The 18663-nt window shown below is 36.2% G+C and overlaps 1 protein-coding gene across 1 annotated transcript in view; it reads right to left on the bottom strand.

Annotated features, from left to right (window-relative positions):
- Positions 1-18321, bottom strand: part of LOC150106428 (uncharacterized) — a 29435-nt gene extending 11114 nt beyond the window's left edge. Inside the window, exon 1 of the mRNA XM_090392438.1 lies at positions 18107-18321. The gene's annotated coding sequence lies outside the window, so the exon portion shown is untranslated. The remainder of the gene's footprint in view (positions 1-18106) is intronic.
- Between the last annotated feature and the right edge of the window lie 342 nt (positions 18322-18663).

The raw sequence follows: 18663 nt of genomic DNA, 5'->3' as shown, positions 1-18663 counted from the left end.
TTTATTACAGAACTATTTTGTATTGGATGAATACATACAGATGATGAAAATCTTTAAGATGTTATATATAGGAAACATCGAAAAAAGAAAGGAGAAATGTAGCTATAGCACCCAACACTAAACATAGTGACAATTCATCCTTGGCAGGCTACTTCAGGTAGTGATGGAAACAAATTTCAAAATGGATAACGACAATAAGACTTGTGCCTATTTTTCCATAGAATGTTCTATTGAGCAAAAAATGAAAGAATTTAGAAGAAAAAAAAAGCTTATTCTTGTTAAATATCTAAACAAAAGTTCAAAATGCCAAGAAATTAAATTCTTAGTTTAATCTTTGTCAAAGCGTACACAAATATAGTTTGCACGTGAAGTCTTGTATATAGAGACTAATGGTTTTTCACCTCCACTGCCTTAGTATCCCATAATAAAAATCTTACCCCCTAAGACAACTGATGTGAAGTTATTGGCCTCTATAACTGTGTGTGTGTGTGTGTGTGTGTGTGTGTGTGTGTGTGTGTGTGTGTGTGTGTGTGTGTGTGTGTAGCACAGTCATATAGATACTTCATGTGCAAACCATATTTGCTTACACTTGGACAAAGGATTAAACCAAGAATATAATTTCTTGGCATCTTTAATTTATAGTCTAACCAAGTGAAAAAACTTTCAACATCTGTACAGAGTAAGAAATGATTATTAGACACATGTTGGAAATTAAGGTTTTCAGGATAGTAGACACACCATCCTGAAAACCTTAATTTCCAACATAAAGATATGCATAAATTTACATGAAAAGAAAACAAAAAAGAAATGTCCGTGTTACTGTTAACTGTGATATCTTTATGAAGGTTCAGGACAAGGTATATAGGAGACTTGAAACAGAAAACGATCTTCATTTAGTTGTGGAATAAAAATGAATATACTGAAAAGAAAAAAAAAAAAAAAAATATATATATATATATATGTAAGCAAGATTATATATAAATCAAGTGGATATTAAATCCAGCATTGTTTCAAAGCTGAATACAGAAACTACAGAAGTTTTGTACGAAATTTGATCAGAGAGCTTACGGGAAATGGACCAATAGGAGGCGAATATATGGACGCTTGGGCAACAATCATGTTCTCCTATAAGGTCCAGTTAAGGCAACTCTTAAATGATGGAGAGTGTATTCCCATAAGCTCTCTGGTCAAATTTCATATGAAACTTTTATAGTTTCTGTATTTGGCTTTGAAATAATGCCGAATTTAATATCCACTTGATTTATATAATTTTCATCACCAAAATGAAGCCTTTTGGCTCTTTATTTTAGTAAATACTTTACGCACCAACCGAGATCACTTACAAAAAAAACACCTCTCCAACACTTAGAGTTCTTTAATACTGAACGAGAGATTTTGCTCTCAAGGTTTTTGCCTGGTCTCTGAGGAGAACCAATCAGATCGAAACAGCTATCAGGCCAGTGAAACCTTATCAAAATGGACAAATAGGAGGTGAATATATGGACGCTTGGGCAGCGATCATGTTCTATTAGGTCAAGCTAGGGCAACTCAAATGACAGCAAGTATATTCCTGTAAGCTCTCTGGTCAAATTTCATATGAAACTTTCATAGTTTCTGTATTTGGCTTTGAAATAATGCTGGATTTAATATTCACTTGATTTATATAATTTTGCATTGTCGAAATGAAGCCTTTTGGCTCTTTATTTTAGTAAATATGTAAACAAGTATTAAAGAGTTAAAATCAAGAAGCTTTCATAGATAAACTGTATACTTTGCTGGCTGGGTTGGCTGAGTGGTTAGCATACCTGCTCTCCAATTAACAGGTCATGAGTTCAAATCCTGCTGCAGACATGAATGTTTGTGATTATCTTCAGGTGGGAGATGAATTTCATTGGCCAGTGTGAGATCACTGCCCTGCTTATTAGAGGCCTGAAGTGGCTTAAAAAAGTTCCACAGCAGGGCTTCCAGACTATGTAAGAATAAATTTTAAAAATATACAAGTAATATTGATAAAAGTGAAAAAAAAAAATTCTTAGCTTGCCCATGGTACAAATGTACTGTATGTTTACTAATAACCTTTTGTGGGTGGGAATCACCAAAAAAAAACAACTCACATTTATATATAATTTGGCAGGAAAGGAGTGAACGAATGAAACAAAGTAGGCAACAGAAAAGCAGAAGAAAAATGATTCAGCTAAGGAGTCATGTGATGAAGTGCTTTGCAAAAACAGAGAATTCCAATCTTCAGGATTAATTCATGTTAAAGAGGTATATCCAGAAATGAGGCATACGTCAATTCCCTAAAGTAAAAGATTTTGGTAAGAAAACAGAAGGCAATTATCATGAATAATTTTGGAGAGGTATCCCCACACTTGACCATAATTGAATAAAGGTTGAAACTAGTGTGGATAGTGGTGCTTCCCATAATGCCTAATATTATACATTGGAAAGGATGCATGTTTTGTATTATAGGATACTAAGGCAATTGATGTGTAGCCTTGTTGTGAAGATACTTCAGACAAACTTTTTGCTTACACTTGGAGTAAGGATTAAACCAAGAATATAACTTCTTGGCATTTTTAATTTATGGAAACAAAGAGTACTATAAACAGGAATCACAGATAACAATGGTGACTTAAAAAAAAAAATTCTGGATATCTGGAGTAATTAACTGGAAAGATTAAATGAAATAAGTAATGACAGAATGGTGGTAGGAAATATTTAACCAACTGGGGCTTCTCATTTAATGGTCAGTCCTCACTTTCTTATGGTGCAATTTGGATTTTAGCCAACTAAACCAACTAAATTGTATTCTTTATTGGGTTAAACCAAAAGACAATGATGTTACAAGATCAAAGTCTTCTTATCATCATCCAGTTAGATAAGGGTTATGCACTGTTTTCATCAGGTAGCAAGGCTGAATTGCAAAGGTCAGCTACTGGAACACATTCAAACTGGATAACATAATTTAAGATAGCTACCATAAATATAAAAAGCATCATATGGAAAAGATGTGGAATGGACAGAAGGAATTATTTAACCAACTGAGGCTTCTCATTTAATAGCCAATCCTCACTTTCTTTTCACAAGGAGAATCAACTGACATAATTGCCATTACTGAAACAAAGAACAAAAACAGGTGAGACTCTTCTGAATTAATGAAATGAATACACTTTTATTCAATGATGTTATATTCAAGCAATGGGGATCACAGAAAAGAAGGCACAGAACACCAAAAATGATAATAATTTTGAATGATGTAGCAATGAAAGCAGAATGATGTAGGCAAACATCAAAAAGATGAATTTGACAATGAGACTTATTTGTATGTATAATCCACAGAAGATTCTACTAGGCAGAAGTAAACAAATTTTTCACATCGTTAGAGAAAGTAGATGACAAAGAAAAAGTTGATCCTTGTTGGGGATCTTAAAAAGATGGCCTTTACCATCTCTGTGGAGATGGAAAAAGCCATCAAAAACTTAAATGTTGGATGGAAACAGATGCTATGTGAGCAGAAATGTTAAGTGTGGAGGTATAATTTTTTTTTAAAGTAGCCAAAGTGCATAATTTACATGGTCCGGTCATAGAATTAAATTCTTGATGAGAGTAGAGCTCTCATAGTACTTAGTTTTCTATAATCTCACCTCTTCAACCTTTACTCATAATTAACATTTTAGAGCTCTGATATTGTCTTACTCATCTATGTAAACTGATTATCATGACCAAATCTACACACAACAGTCCAAGTATGTGCATAATAAAATTAGTTTAATCCTTTATCCAAGTGTGAGCAAACAAAGTCTGCACCTGAAAGTATCTTCAGGACTGGGGTAAGTTGGTATATGTAGAGATGACCTGCTAATGCTTCTGCCTGGTATTTCCACTTGGGCCTGGCTCCCACTGAAGAGACCTCAATAAAGGTCGAAACTAGTCTGGGTAGTGGCCCTTCCCTTAATGCATAACATTAGACATATCCGCAAGGAGATGTGTTTTGCATTATAGGAGATACTGAGATAGGAGTGTTGGTAGCTTGCTCCACCTTTGCAACGAGTTGCCCTGGTGTTGTACCACCTTATCCCAGTCCTGAAGATGCTTTCAGGCGCAAACTTTGTTTGCTCACACTTGGATAAAGGGTTAAACTAATTTTATTATACTCTAACCAAGTGAAAAATAAACCTTCAACAAGTATGTGCAAAATCATGGTCCACTACAGTGGCTTTTCTCTCCATTTACGAATCCTATTATACACTATACACTTTCTGTCCAAAAAGAAACCGAACTTTTTGAAAATAGAAGAAACTAGTTGTGCCACCTGTTGTATCTTTTTGTTGTCGAAATCAGCAACCTTTATTAGTGTTGTCAACTGTTTATGACATTTGTTTCATTAGAAGCTGAGTTACAGTGCCAAGAGTGAGTATGTTTTGACGAACAGTCGGAAAATGAGTTTCAAACAGAGAGCTGTGATTGACTTTTGTGTTAAACTTGGTAAAAGTTTTACCGAAACACATCAAATGCTTCAAAAAGCATACGGTGATAAATGCTTATCCCATACCCATGCTTACAAGTGGTTTAAGCAATTTCAAAGTGGTCATGAGACGATTGAGGACGTCAAAAAGCCGGGCCGTCCAAAAACTGGAGTGGGCGAAGTTAACATCTAAAAAGTGCACGATTTCAAAGAAAACCCGAAATCCTCCATGAGATTGATTGAAAATGAATTGGGGATTCCAAAATCAACTGTGCACAACATTTTGACCGAGAGTTTGGGCCTTCGTAAATTGAATGCGATTTGTTCCTCACAAGTTGACCGACGACCAAAAAATGCATAGAATTGAACACTGCAAGGACCTCATTAAAACCGCTCGTAAGGATTCAAACTTCCTTGAAACGACCGTTACTGGTGACGAAATGTGGTGTTTTGAGTATGAGCCCGAAACAAAGTGCCGGAGTGCTGAGTGGAGACCACCAGCAGAGGGGCATCCGAAAAAAAAAGTCGCTTGGAGAAGTCAAAAGTAAAGACAATGCTGTTTTTCTATGATTCCAAGGGCATTATCCACAAAGAATTCGTTCTGCCTGGCCAAACGGTCAATGGTGAGTTTTATCTCGAAGTTTTGAAGCGATTGATAGTGAGAATTCGTCGCGTATGGCATGCATATCTTGATGCAGGCAGCTGGTCACTTTTGCACGATAATTCACCATCTCATCGTTCAAACACTGTGAGACAGTTTCTGAGCAAAAACCAAGTTTGTGTGTTGGATCACTCACTGTATTCACCTGATTTAGCACCCTATGACTTCTTTCTCTCCCAGTGACTTCAATTGCCGATGAAAGAAAAGCGATACGACACCAATGAAAACGTTCAAGCGGCAGTAACCACTACCCTCAACAGTATCCCAATAAAGATATAAAAAACTCATTTAACAAATTAATTGACCATGCCAAATGCGGTATCAAAGCTGAGGGAGAGTATATTGATTAAAATAAATGATTTGAATAGTAAGATCCCATTAATGTAAGCTCTCAGAGAATTCTATGCCTATTACAATCCTGTATTATATTCCCTAAACACTCCAATACTTTTAACTAAAACAGATACTATTCTATAATTGGAAAACATTGCCTAACACTATTTTTTATTCAGACAGTATTTTTCCCTTTCACTCATCTTTGAATAATGCTAGGACCATCTTAAAATAACAAGGGCAAAGCTTCAGTCAACTCTTCTTCATCAGTAAAAATACATGGCAGTATATCATCCAACTATCAAGTCCCTTTGTCTCCCCATCTAAGTTTTACACAACTCCATTCTCACCAGTATGAAATCTGCTGACCAAATACCCACTAGTACCTTTTATTCCCCATAGGTGAGGCTGTTTTAAACCCATCACACTTTTGCAGACTGAGGGACAGCCAATCTTCACCATTAGCTAATCAGAGATAGCTGGCCCAAGACTCACTAATTTTAACAGCAGACAAATGCCATCATCTCATGGTCCCTAACCTTAATGCAACATATTGTCTGAAATAGTCTGGGTTCTATGGTCAATTTGTTTGAGTTTAAGGGATAAAAAACCATTTACCTGTGTTATATATATCTTTACTTCCTCTTTATTATATATATATATATATATATATATATATATATATTTGTATGTTCCACTACTCGCTTGTACACAGTTATTTCCCTTCTATCCTTTTGTAATAAGTTTCCAATAAGTCTAGCAAATCAGCTATCACCCTTCTATCCTTAAACAAACTAAAATTTAGGCCTCTTAAGTTTAGTCACGTGTAATTCTTTCACTCATAAGGGCTTTGTCTAAGTATGGGACAAGGCCTTAAAATCTACCCTCTGAGACAGTCTGCCTGTTAAATATTAACGAATTTATATTTTGCTGCACCAGCCAATACATAGGATAGATGAGACTCTTATCCAAGGTGGCTCTCTCAGAGTAATACACAGTAATAAACTTTCTAACACTAATTCAACTAATTTCGATTCACTTTGTCTTTGCACCGTCGTGGTCTGGAAAATCAAACTATATTCATATATCCCTACCGCTAGGTTCGATAATAATTTTATGAGTGGCTATTTGAATTCATAAGACATGCTAGATTCAGGCGAATGCTATAAAATATTTATTTAGGTTTAAAAGATATACATGAAAAAATTAAAGTACATGGTTAACTTAATCACTTTGCTAGTAAAATTCTGATATCATTACTAACACAAGAATACATGCATAATAACTAGATCCATAGAGTTTTTCTATAAACATACAAACTTCTGGCTTAATTTAACATTATCTTCAATCACTCTCTGATCACTACTCATATCTCACAATATATCTCAGTTATCTCACATACAGATCCCTTCTAGGGAGACATTCTTCAAAACAGGGACAGGTCACTGCCAAATTGGGATAATCTCTAAAGTTCACTATAGCATGTCCATACACAAATTAACCTATAGAGTTCTCAAATCTTTAATTGGAAATCAGATACTTTAACATTTTTACGTTACCGTCCCATGGAATGACTTTCTGCTCTATCATCAGCCTTGTCTGGACATTAAGGCACCTTTGTTTTGTGATTCTCTGGGTCACATATGATAACAGCACGGCCTGGTTCCCCGAGTCGATAAGGTGATGTGCCGCTCTGGAATTTCTCTGGTACCGTGGGCACACATCTGGATTACCGGTCACTCGATATGGCATAGCTACTCTGTTATGAAGAGATAGCTAACCTTTCCTCGCAAACATTAATAGGCCTCGCACGACTTCTATGGCCGACTCGGAATCTTCACGTTGGCCAACATCCACGAGCGCAGGAAACAGGAACCAAAAAGCCCCGTATGGGGGGGGGGGGGGCAGCGTGACCCTTATATTCTTCCCTTTTTTTTTTCTCAGAGATTCTCGCGCTTAGCTACGTTTTTTACCACACGTCACTCACCCACGTGCACTGGCGCTCTTCTGAGAATGCGTTCTCACTTTGTTTTTCTTATAATTTCTCTTTCCCTTAGGCCATACGCTATTCTAGACGGCTAAAGTGTGACACCTGGACTTTGGCTTACATTCATACAATACATAAAATGGGACACTCTAATTAAATTATAATCTTATATAAATTTCTCTATTTGACTCTGTACAAACAGGTTAAATCTCACATTTCTTAAGCTAATATTTCTTCAGTTTTGCCTTAAGGTTATAATGTACAATTTTATTTCCTTGCTAAAGCACAACATTCTCTGCCTACAATCAAAGATAGTTGTTCCTGAATAGAATTAATCTTTTGTCCCAATTTTTGATTATTCAGGACATAACACCTGCACCAGAAATTTACTAACTCAGAAACTGGTTGAAGACAAGGTTAGGAAAAGTTCCTCTAATCAGGGACTAGATATTGAATTTAGAACATCTTTCTTCATGCAGCCCAGCTGAATAATTCCGCTACTGTTTCCTCTGCAATTAACACTTTCTGCCATCAGTATCTGCCCAGCTTCACACTGCAAAAGAATTTCTTTAAATCTCCTCATGTTTTAAAGGAGATTTAAAGAATTTCTTTCAATCTCCTTTGGCATGACTGAAATCAACTTTTTTTCATTTATCACTTTTCTAGCTTGCATTTTAGACCGCTTCCAAAACCTTTTTGGACATGTTTAAAGTTCGATTAATGTTTATCATTAGCAGGCAATCAAGCTAGGTATCTTAATGTAGCTATTAGTAACTATATATATCCTGTTAAGCACTATAATACTACTCCTGAAGAAGACTAAAGTACCAAGTGGAAGGAGGGCAAAATAATTATTATGCATAAAGGAGGCCAACTGGTGCATATCAAGTCTGTAGCAGCAGATTATAGACCAAACAGTATATAAGGAGTGGTGATAAAGGTATTGGTCAAGTTGGACAAAAAACAGAATTTAGGAATTGGTGGATAAGAACATGATACTTGATGAGGGCAACAGCTCCGTGAAAGGTGGATCGTGCCTTAGTAATTTACTAACTTTTTATAATAGTGACAACTGAGTTGGATAAAGGGAATGGACGAATAATGACTCTGTCTGGGTTTGGGAAATTTAACAGGATACCACGTGGAAATCTGTTATGTAAACTGGAACAAATGAGGATGGAATATGAAACTGGTGATAATGGATATAAGTGTGGCTGATGGACAGTACCAAAAAGTAGTATATGGAGGAGGAGAATTCAAGTGACTAGTAGCCAAAAGGCTCTGTGCTTGGACCACTGGTATTTATTTTGTACATAAATGACAGGAAATAATTTCAAAGAAGATATTCATTTGTTTGCTGATGATACAAATTTGGGTAAGGTAATAGTTTCAAGGTGAAGTAGACATCTCTTGCAAGATGTTTTAAATAGGTCAGTTCAGCAAAATGTCAGTCTGTTTAATATGGAAAAGTGTCAAGTTATGCATTTTGGGAAAAGAGGGAATACTGCTAAGTAGCTCAAAGGTTACTTGGTTATTAAAGAATACACTAATAAGCAGAGATAAGAGTTATCATTCCTCTTTATAAAGCCTTGATACAACCACATCTGGATTATGGGAATGAGAAAGTGGTGAAGAGTATCAAGAGGGGGGAGTGGTATGCTCTCTATGAGGAGAGATTAAGGGTTTGTGGATTGCAAAAGTTCACTGATAGGCAAAAATTACAGAATATAATGGAAACAGTTAACTTGCTAAAAGAGTTTCATAGAATTGAAACTTATTCTATGAAATAGAATAAGTTTCAATCTTACTCACAGCAAGGGTGTTGTGAGAACTAGATTTTTTGCTTGGAGAATGGTGAGTGAATGAATGGAATGGACTGGACTGGCAGAGTCAATTACAAGTGCTTTATCTGTTAAAGTTTTCAAGGAGAGGTATGATAGATACTGTGTGGATAGTTTGAGTCTCCAAAGATAAGCCTGAGGAATCCATGGAGGTGCCCATGCAATAATAATAAAATACTGTAGAAGCATGCTACTCTTTAAATCAGTTAATATATATATTTAAAATTATGCATTAACATGAAAACATTATAGAATACTCATATTTTCAGATGGGAAAAAAAATAATAATTAAATGTCTAAGTTCATGTTTTTTTAATCAACCATAATCATAAAAGGTTACAAAACATATAGCAGTCATGTATAATCAACTCATTAATGAGAAAGAAGGAATCTGTTGTTTCTAGAACAGCTGGATGGTGAGGTTGTAGTATTGAAGAAAATTGTATGCAAAAGGTTGTTTCAAAGAACAAAGATAGATTAAATAAAAGAATGAGACAGTTGCTAAAATGAGAATTCTTCCACTTCTTTTGATCCACTGCTAGACATAGGCTTTGCCAATAAATTTCCAGTAGTTTCTGTCCTTAACTAATGTCCACCATCTTACATTCAGATCATTCCTCAATCTTCTCCTTTGGTGACCTTTTCTTCTCTTGGTATCCACTCAGCTTAATTTTAACCAATTTTCACTTCTTAATCTGCTAATATGGTCAGCCCACCTTCACTTACATGATTTTCTTTTTGGATATCTTTGAAGTTATAATCAAGAAGATGCTTCATGCAGAAACTTGGTTTGCTTATACTTGGATAAAGGTTTAATCTTCTTCTTCTTCTTCTGCAGCTTCTCCCACTTAAGTGGGGTCACTGTTTGTTATGAGTCTCCTCCACACCTTCCTGTCTTGGGCTGTCACCACATCCAAGTTCTTCATCTTCAAGTCCTCTTCTACCAGCTCCCTCCATCTCTTCTATGGCCGGGATAAAGGTTTAATCAATAATATAATTTGGTGTAGTGCTGAAGACAGAGTTGTACCATAGGTGTTCTCCTGCAATGAGTCTTCAGGGCTCCTGATTTATCATTAAGAATCAAGGATTTAGGTTTTTGTTTTCTGATGGCTATTAGGATTTAGTTTTATTTCCTGATAAGCACTAAAATACTACCTGAATGAGACTATGAAGTTACTTTCCACCACATCTCCATTTACATGCTTCACTCAACATTCTCTTATTCTTTATGCAGCCAAAATGTTTCATTTACTAATGTGTTTCTTATATTATTATATAACATAACAGAAGAAACCTCGTTCTTTACCTTTAAAGCTAACATTGTCCCAGGTAAAAGTGTCATTCACAATTTCAATAGGATGATCGGCTAATTTTGGTTAATTCTGATCAGAACTGTCAAAAATATTGTTTCATTATTATCATTATTGAGGACCTCCAAGGAGTCACAAGAATCATTGTGGGATGCCTATCTTAGACAACAATATATCATACCACCCCTTAAACTCATTCACTATTCGTGCTTTTGCCACCATACCAGGCAATGCATTCCATGGTTCAACCACTCTTCATCTTCTTGCTCACAACCTGCAGGGATGCCCCCCCCCTGTCCTTGCTCCTTGTTTTACCACATGAAAGAACTCCCTGGTATCAAGTTTAAATGTCTCATCATATCATATCTCCTAAGTACCAAACTTTGCAGCTCACATTTCCTAAATATTATTATTATTATTATTTTGGGTGACTCCAGGAGTCCTTAGACTCATCAAGGGAGGCCCTAAACATCATGTCCACACAACTATGCAATTACATTCTCACAGTATCTATCATACCTTGTCTTGAACTCGTTCACCATCATAGCACCCATAACAGACTCTGGCAGCTTATTCCACTCATTTACCACTCTAAAAGTAAAGAACCCAGCTCTAACAGCCCTGCTAACCACACTCTTGCCCAGCTTCCATAGGTGTCCCCTAGTTCTCCCACCACTAGTCCTGATCTCAAAAATATCCTCTGAATTAATCCTATAGAATCCCTTTAGCAATTTGAATGTCTCAATCATATCTCCCCTCCTCCGCCTATCAACTAGTTTCTGCAACCCAAAAATCTACAACCTGTTCTCATATGGTTCATTCCATAGACCTGTTATCATCTTAGTCACTCGCCTCTGGATCCTCTCCACCTCCTCCCCATCAAGAAGGAACCGAGGTGACCAAATCTGGGCACAGTAGTCGAGATGAGGTCTTATCAAGGCTCGGTACAGAGGTACAATAACTTGCTTGTTTCTGCTCGTCAAGGTATTTTTCAACAACCAAGTGAGTTGATGAGCTGATTTAGCTACTTTTGCAATGTACCCCCTAAACTTCATCTCCCTATCCACCAACACTCCCAAGTCCCTGGCCTCATCAATCTCTTGGAGTACAGTTCCACCAATGTGGTATACTGCTGCTAATCTTTTCACTCCGAAATGCATAACCTTACATTTTGTCACATTAAATTGACATCCATTCTCCTTAGCTCAGAACTCCAATCTATCTAAGTCATCCTGCAAGACTTTGACATCTTCTGCATTCACTATTGCCCTACCCAACTTTGCATCATCAGCGAACAAATGAATTGTTCCACTTAGATCCTTCCCTATATCGTTAATGAACAGATTAAACAGCAGTGGTCCGAGAACAGAACCCTGCGGCACACCACTAGTCACAGGCCGTCTTTTGGACTCTACTCCTGAATAAACTACTCTTTGATATCTCTCCATCAACCAACCACCTATCCATCTCACCAATCCTATATCCATTCCCATATGTTGTAGTTTACATATTAGTATGCCATGTGGTATCCTGTCAAACGCCTTTGCCAGGTCCAGCAGTATCACTGTAAACCCATTTCCCTTATCCAGTTCAGCCGTCACCTTGTTATAAAACTTGACCAAGTTACTGAAGCATGATCTACCCTTCACAAAGCCATGCTGTCCCCTGTACAGTATCTCGTTTTCATTAATCCATTCCTGTATTTTTCCCTTGACTACTTTCTCTAAGACCTTGACAACGACTCCTGATATGCTGATCAGTCGGTAATTTGCAACCGCAGTCTTGGATCCTCCTTTATGCAGCGAAACTATTTTCCCCTCGTTCCACACCTTCGGGACTAAACCAGACCTGAGACTCAGATTAAACAACATGGTCAAGGTCACTGATAATTCTTTAGCCGCTTCACGCAAGACCCGTGCCGGTATACCATCCAATCCCACAGATGTGTTCACATTAAGGTTCTGTAATAGACTAGTCACCTCCACTTCATTCATCACTATTCCCGTATAAACTAATGGTTCCTTCATTTTTTCAATGTCACCACCTGGATGATATGCTTTTGCAAAGTGCGCGCTCAGTAACTCCACTATATCGACTGATTCAGTGACCTCCTTACCATCGTCATTTCTTAAAATCATTTTGCCGTGTACAGTTTTTTTCTTGCTTGCAGCATACTGAAAAACTGTTTGGGATTCTCTTTTGCTTGCAAAGCTAGTTTCCTTAAATATATCCATAACTAACATTGTACAGTGCTGATGTCATTTTTGTTATACAGTTCTGTACTCTTTCTAAGGTTAATTTATCCTCTTCAAATCCTAAGGATCAAATTGGAGCATAATGGTCTAGGTTTAGCCTAATAAGGGATTCATACAATGGAATCGCCAACTCTTCTATCTCTGCTGGTCAGTATCATCAGTACCGCAGCACGCTCCTGTGAGCTACCTTCCCCACTTTTGCAATATGTCTCCTCAAACTTCAAATTTCTATCAATCATCAACCCAAGGTCCTTTGCCTGTCCCACTTCCTCCAGCAGCTCTTCCCACAGAGTATACAACCTCCCATCAATGTATCCCAAACTTCAGAATTTTACATTTAACTGAATTAAACTGACACCCCATTCGTTTGCCATCTGTTCAACTTATTCAAATCCTCCTGAATGGCTACCACATCTACACTATTAATAATCATCCTTCCCAACTTCACATCATCTGCAAACAACTGAATATTCCCTTGTAATCCATTGAAAAGTCATTGATATGTTAAACAACATAGGTCCCAATACTGAGTCCTGTGGTACACCACTTGTAACCATCTGGTTCCTTGATACCACTTCCTCATACACAATTCTGATATCTTTAGACAGCCAAACCCAAATCCAATTGACTAACCTGACATCTAAACCCATGTGCTATAACTTAAATATCAGCTTATCATGTTGCACCTGTCAAATTTTTTTTTTTTAAAAAAAAAAGTGAGTATATGCTTCCCTCATTAACGGCTCTTGTTACTTTATTACACAAGGCGATCAGATTACTAAAACATGAGTGCTCCTTAACAAATCCATAATGTTATCTGTGGACTCTCACAGATAAAATTATTGATAACGTACATGATCTCTCACTAATGTGTGGATGAAATAGTGAGACCAAATTGCACTTCTTATCTATGTTATTCAAGGGGTGTTACAGAATCGTATCCAGATTTAGCTAAACATCTATAGACGTCATGGCTGGTTGGGGATGGGGGGGGGGGGTAATAACACCATATTGTTGGGGGAGAGTGATGGGAAATTCTGTAAACCGAGAAAGAAAGCCCACCCGTCTAAATACCAAATTCTTTTCCTTTTCTAACTTTATACTGAGTGCTGAGTTCGGATATACCATTTCTAATAATCTGCTATTTTGCCTAGGGGTCTATTGTTTTAAGCTGTTTATTATATTTGAGTGATATAAAGTCTTTTTCAAAATCTCTGAAATAATAAGCATGCAGGAAGATGATATTCACTTACCTTTTCACGTGAACAAGCTTTTTAAATATGCTTTTATTCTCGCCCCCTCCCCCATCAGCTTTACCTTGTAATTTTGCTTGTGCACTAATGATGGCCTGTTAGTTTCAGGCCGAAATACTTGCAATAATAAAATAATTAATTTGTGAATACATATTTCTAATAACTGAAAATCTTGATTTATTTAAAATAATGGATATAAAAATTTTGTACAGCTGCAATAATAAACTGATGGCTTAACATTAATATCATCTTTGCTCCCAATACATGAGATTAAAGAACCTATAGTACACTGCTGTATGTGTGTGGGGGCAAGGCAGAAGCGAGAGACAAGGAAAAAATTTATTTATGCCACTGCTATGGAATTTATTCTGTTAACATATCCAGTATGACAGTATGGAACTGTTAACTTCCTGATTTTGTGTGTTCTCTTAACATACCATCTTTTCCACAATTATCCTTTGCTGACTTGGACTTCCCAAAATTCTTCTATTATGATTGGTGATCCTGCACCTAGTCCATCTAAATTTAGTGGAGAATCTGTATCATTTCTCTGCCTGTGTATAGATTCTAAAAAAATCACTTCATATTTGCATTATTTTTTTTTCTATTGTATCATACTACTAGTTGCTTATTTTTCATTATTTTAAATTTTTTATGTAACCCCTTTTTTTCTCAATGATTTCTGTTCTCCGTGTTTTAAATTGTTCTTACATTTTTTGGTGTCATCTCCAATTTCCTTTCTAAGTTTGGAATTCCTGCAAATGAGCTACTCCTGTCTCCCTTTCCTTAATTTTCTTTCTGAATAGATCAAGTGACCATACGGTAAGTTTTTCTCTAAACATTCGGTTTCCTCATAATGATTTCCTTATAAATACTTAATAATTTCTATTTGTATTGAAGCTATTTCCTCAATTCTCTCAGGTAAGTCTGATTTATTCATACCTCTTTCAACTTTCCATTATTTTTTCAAACTTTTCTCTTGGTTTACTATACCTTCAACTTTCTATTGTTTTTTCTCCATAAACTAATTTCAATTTTTCTTTCTAGACATTTACTCTGATTCTAGCTCTTGTTAGTCTATGATTGCATTCACAGTTAAATTGAATGACAACATATACATCTAATATTTCCATTTGTTCACCATAATATAATCATCTTCATTTGGTGATCTCCAAGTCCACTTTCATTTCTGAAACTATTACCTATACACAATCTCTGGCTCTCAACAAATTTAATAATTCTTCGTCCTCTCTCATTTCTTTGGCTCATGTTTTGTACATACCGAAAGCACTTTATCCCTGTTGTTGCAACGTTACAACTAGTCTTGAATATATGTCGGGCAGCAGATATAACTAATGCATCCAGTTTTACCTGCTTGTGACTAGCACATCTAACCTGTCTTGGCAGAAATATACCTCAACTACAGTGTTTTCAAACTCCAAAAACTGGGTACTTTATTACTTTAGAAACTACTACTCACTTGTACAACTGCAAAAACTGTATATATCCCAAATGTGCCTAACACTGGAAATCATCTTGCACACGTGGGGTTGTACAACAAAAACCTCTCTAAGAATATTGGTACTATTCAGAAGGGAGCAAACTGATTAGATTGGTCTCACAGATTCACTCTCTCTCAGGTTTCTTTGTTTGTATGAGGGGAGGGGGGGGACTGGAAAGTTCTGATAAATGCCTAGAACAAAATGATATTAAAGCAACTGATATAACCACAAGAAAGAACATACTAGTAGCAGAATTATGAAGGTAACTTCAGAGTTATGGAGGTATGTTCTTATATCCTCATATGGTTTTTCTTGTAGTTATATCAGTTGCTTTAATATAATTTTTGTCCTAGGCATTTATCAGATCTTGACCACCCCCCCATATCTCTTCCATGCAAAACATTTGCCAGCCTGGTTGGCTGAGTGGTTAGCGTATCCACTCTCCAGCCAAAAGGCTCTGGGTTCGAATCCAGACACGATGTTTGTGATCGTCTGTGAAAAATGCAAGTGGTGGTGGTTGTGGTAGATGGCATTGGTGTAGATGATGATGGTAGTTGCAGTTCATTGTAGCTGGTGGAGACAGAGTGGTAGAGTAGATGCTCCCACTCGATGAGTCTCTGACTCCATGGAGGTGTCACATAATAATAATAATAATAAAATGATGGCGACTGCTGAACCAGTCACCATTATTTCCCTCACTTTCTTCCTTAGGCTTGTGGTCACGTTCTTGCAGAGACATTTCTGAACTTGGTAGTAAGTGTTTTATCTGAGAACAAGTGAATTTTTTGCACCACAAATTTCAACACTTTGCAGTCCCACAATGTGCTTTTCAAGGCCTTTTACAACTCTGCTGTTGTTGCTCCTAAACATTTCCACTTCACAATAACATCACTTACAGTTAACTAGGATAATGCAGCAGGACAGAAATTTCCCGAACTTAGTTGTTGCAAAGGTGACTCTAATAATAATGTTATGTAGGAAGTTACTGACACTTTTGGTTAGATATTACTATTATTATCACTACAACATCATACGCCAATGACTCATCGAGACTGGGTATTCTATTCTACTCTACTGCACACAACTCACCACCTCCACTACTTACTATTCACCACACAACACTACCCATTGCTCACCCCCACCACCAATATTTTTCACCCGTAAATTGTGTGTTTTCTCCTGGGCAATTTGCATGCATCAGGATAAAAATCCAAGTTTCCAGGAGAAAACCCTGTATACTGATCTCATACTTCTGTATGAGATCAGTTAATTAATCTTCAAATGAAAAAAAAAAAAAAAAAAAAAAAAAAACATACAAAAATTACTCCCTTCACTATGAGAGAAATATACGTGTATATAAACAAGTTAATTTTTTTTTATCATTTTTTTTTAATTTATTCATGTTCTCTTTGATTAATGTCAAATGAAATCACAGCCTTGGAAAAAAGTACTGTTTCTGCACACAGAAACAGTACAAGTTCTACCACTGTGAACCTTACAGACAATTTGCTTGAATCTTCAATGTGAGCATTACAAAAAGGCATTTCTAGATTGTTAGGTGTATTTAATTATCTCGTGTGAACTACCTTGCTTTGAAATACGTTGCTTGATATTACACTTCTAGAATTTCTAGAGGGGAATGATGTTTTCTGCCCTGCCATTTGACATACAACAGTGATTTACAAATTGGCCAGCCTGGTTGGCCAAGTGGTTAGCATATCCACTCCCCAACCAATAGGCTGCAGGTTCAAATCCCACTGCGAGCATGGATGTTTGTGAATGTTTTTTGGTGAGAGAAGGATTTCATTGCCTGGTGTGAGACCACTGCCCCACTCATAGGAAGTGCAATGGGCCTGAAGTGGCTTGAAAAGGTTTCGTTTGGTCACTGGAGCAAGGTTTCCGGGATCTGGTAAAAAATCAATAGCACCCCTCCGCCAATATATATAAATATAAACATATACACACACATATATAATCAATAAAAATAGAAAAAAAAAACAACTTAAGATCACAAACTTGACGAAGGTACTATAGGTTCATACAGTAATTTTTTGTGGGTGGGACCCACATAAAATAAAAATAGACACAGCATAACAAAAATGTACTTTTTATTTTATTTTTGATAGTTATCTCTAATAGATAAGATTTTCAAATAATTTCTGTAATAAATGCTTTAAGATGAAAAATGGGGAAATCGTTATTTATGAGATAAATAATAGTAGAGTAGATGAAAGTCTGATGAATGTTCACTCAGTAAATAATAATAAATAGTACCAAGATTATATCACTAAAATTCGAGTTCCTTCTTTTATATCTTATACAATTTGAATAACTCTACTACAGAAATTCTATTTAAAATATAACCATGGTATTGACGCAATGATTTTAAAATTATATTTCTTATAACTCAAATGCTATAAAAATAACACAACTCTTCCGGGTTAAAAGCAAATAAACTGACAGTCAACATGAAACATTTTTATCATTTTTACTTACCAGCAAAAACTTTTCAGATGCGGTCTTAGATGTATATGCACACCTGTCATATCCTTACCAACAGAAAACATATTAGTAAAGGTAGATTAATTCCTATTAAATTAAATATTTGGACCATTTTGATACAAAGAACTTACAACTAACACCTTGACAGCTACTCCAAGATAGACCTATGTATCTACCTTGGATTCCAGTAAGTGGAAAACGAGATATTTCGTCAGCGCCCTGAACAAAAGTAAAGCGCACGCGCATTAAATTCGTCAATCGTCTCCTCTAGCTACTATACACACTGCGATTACTGTTGCTAAGGTAGCTAATACAAGAAAGAATTTAACGAACAGTTACTTGATTTTAATATAGTTCATTTGTAAAATTTAAAGAATTATCAAATGATCGTATTGCATAAGTATGTAATAAACATAATGAAACTATAAGTTCTAATTGTAATTAAGTGTCTGCTTGATGGCACGGCTTTTCAAGTGAAAAGAGTTCGGTTCGAATCCTGTCTGTAACTTGACTAACCTTAATAAGGACTTTATATTAAAAGTGGGTTAGTT

The sequence above is a fragment of the Typopeltis vanoorti genome, chromosome 5 (assembly GCF_054136105.1).
Source record: "Typopeltis vanoorti isolate ZY-2024b chromosome 5, IOZ_Tvanoo_1.0, whole genome shotgun sequence".
Taxonomy (NCBI): Eukaryota; Metazoa; Arthropoda; class Arachnida; order Uropygi; family Thelyphonidae; genus Typopeltis; species Typopeltis vanoorti.
The sequence above is the reverse complement of the archived record's forward strand: the minus strand, read 5'-3'. Positions and strand labels throughout refer to the sequence as shown.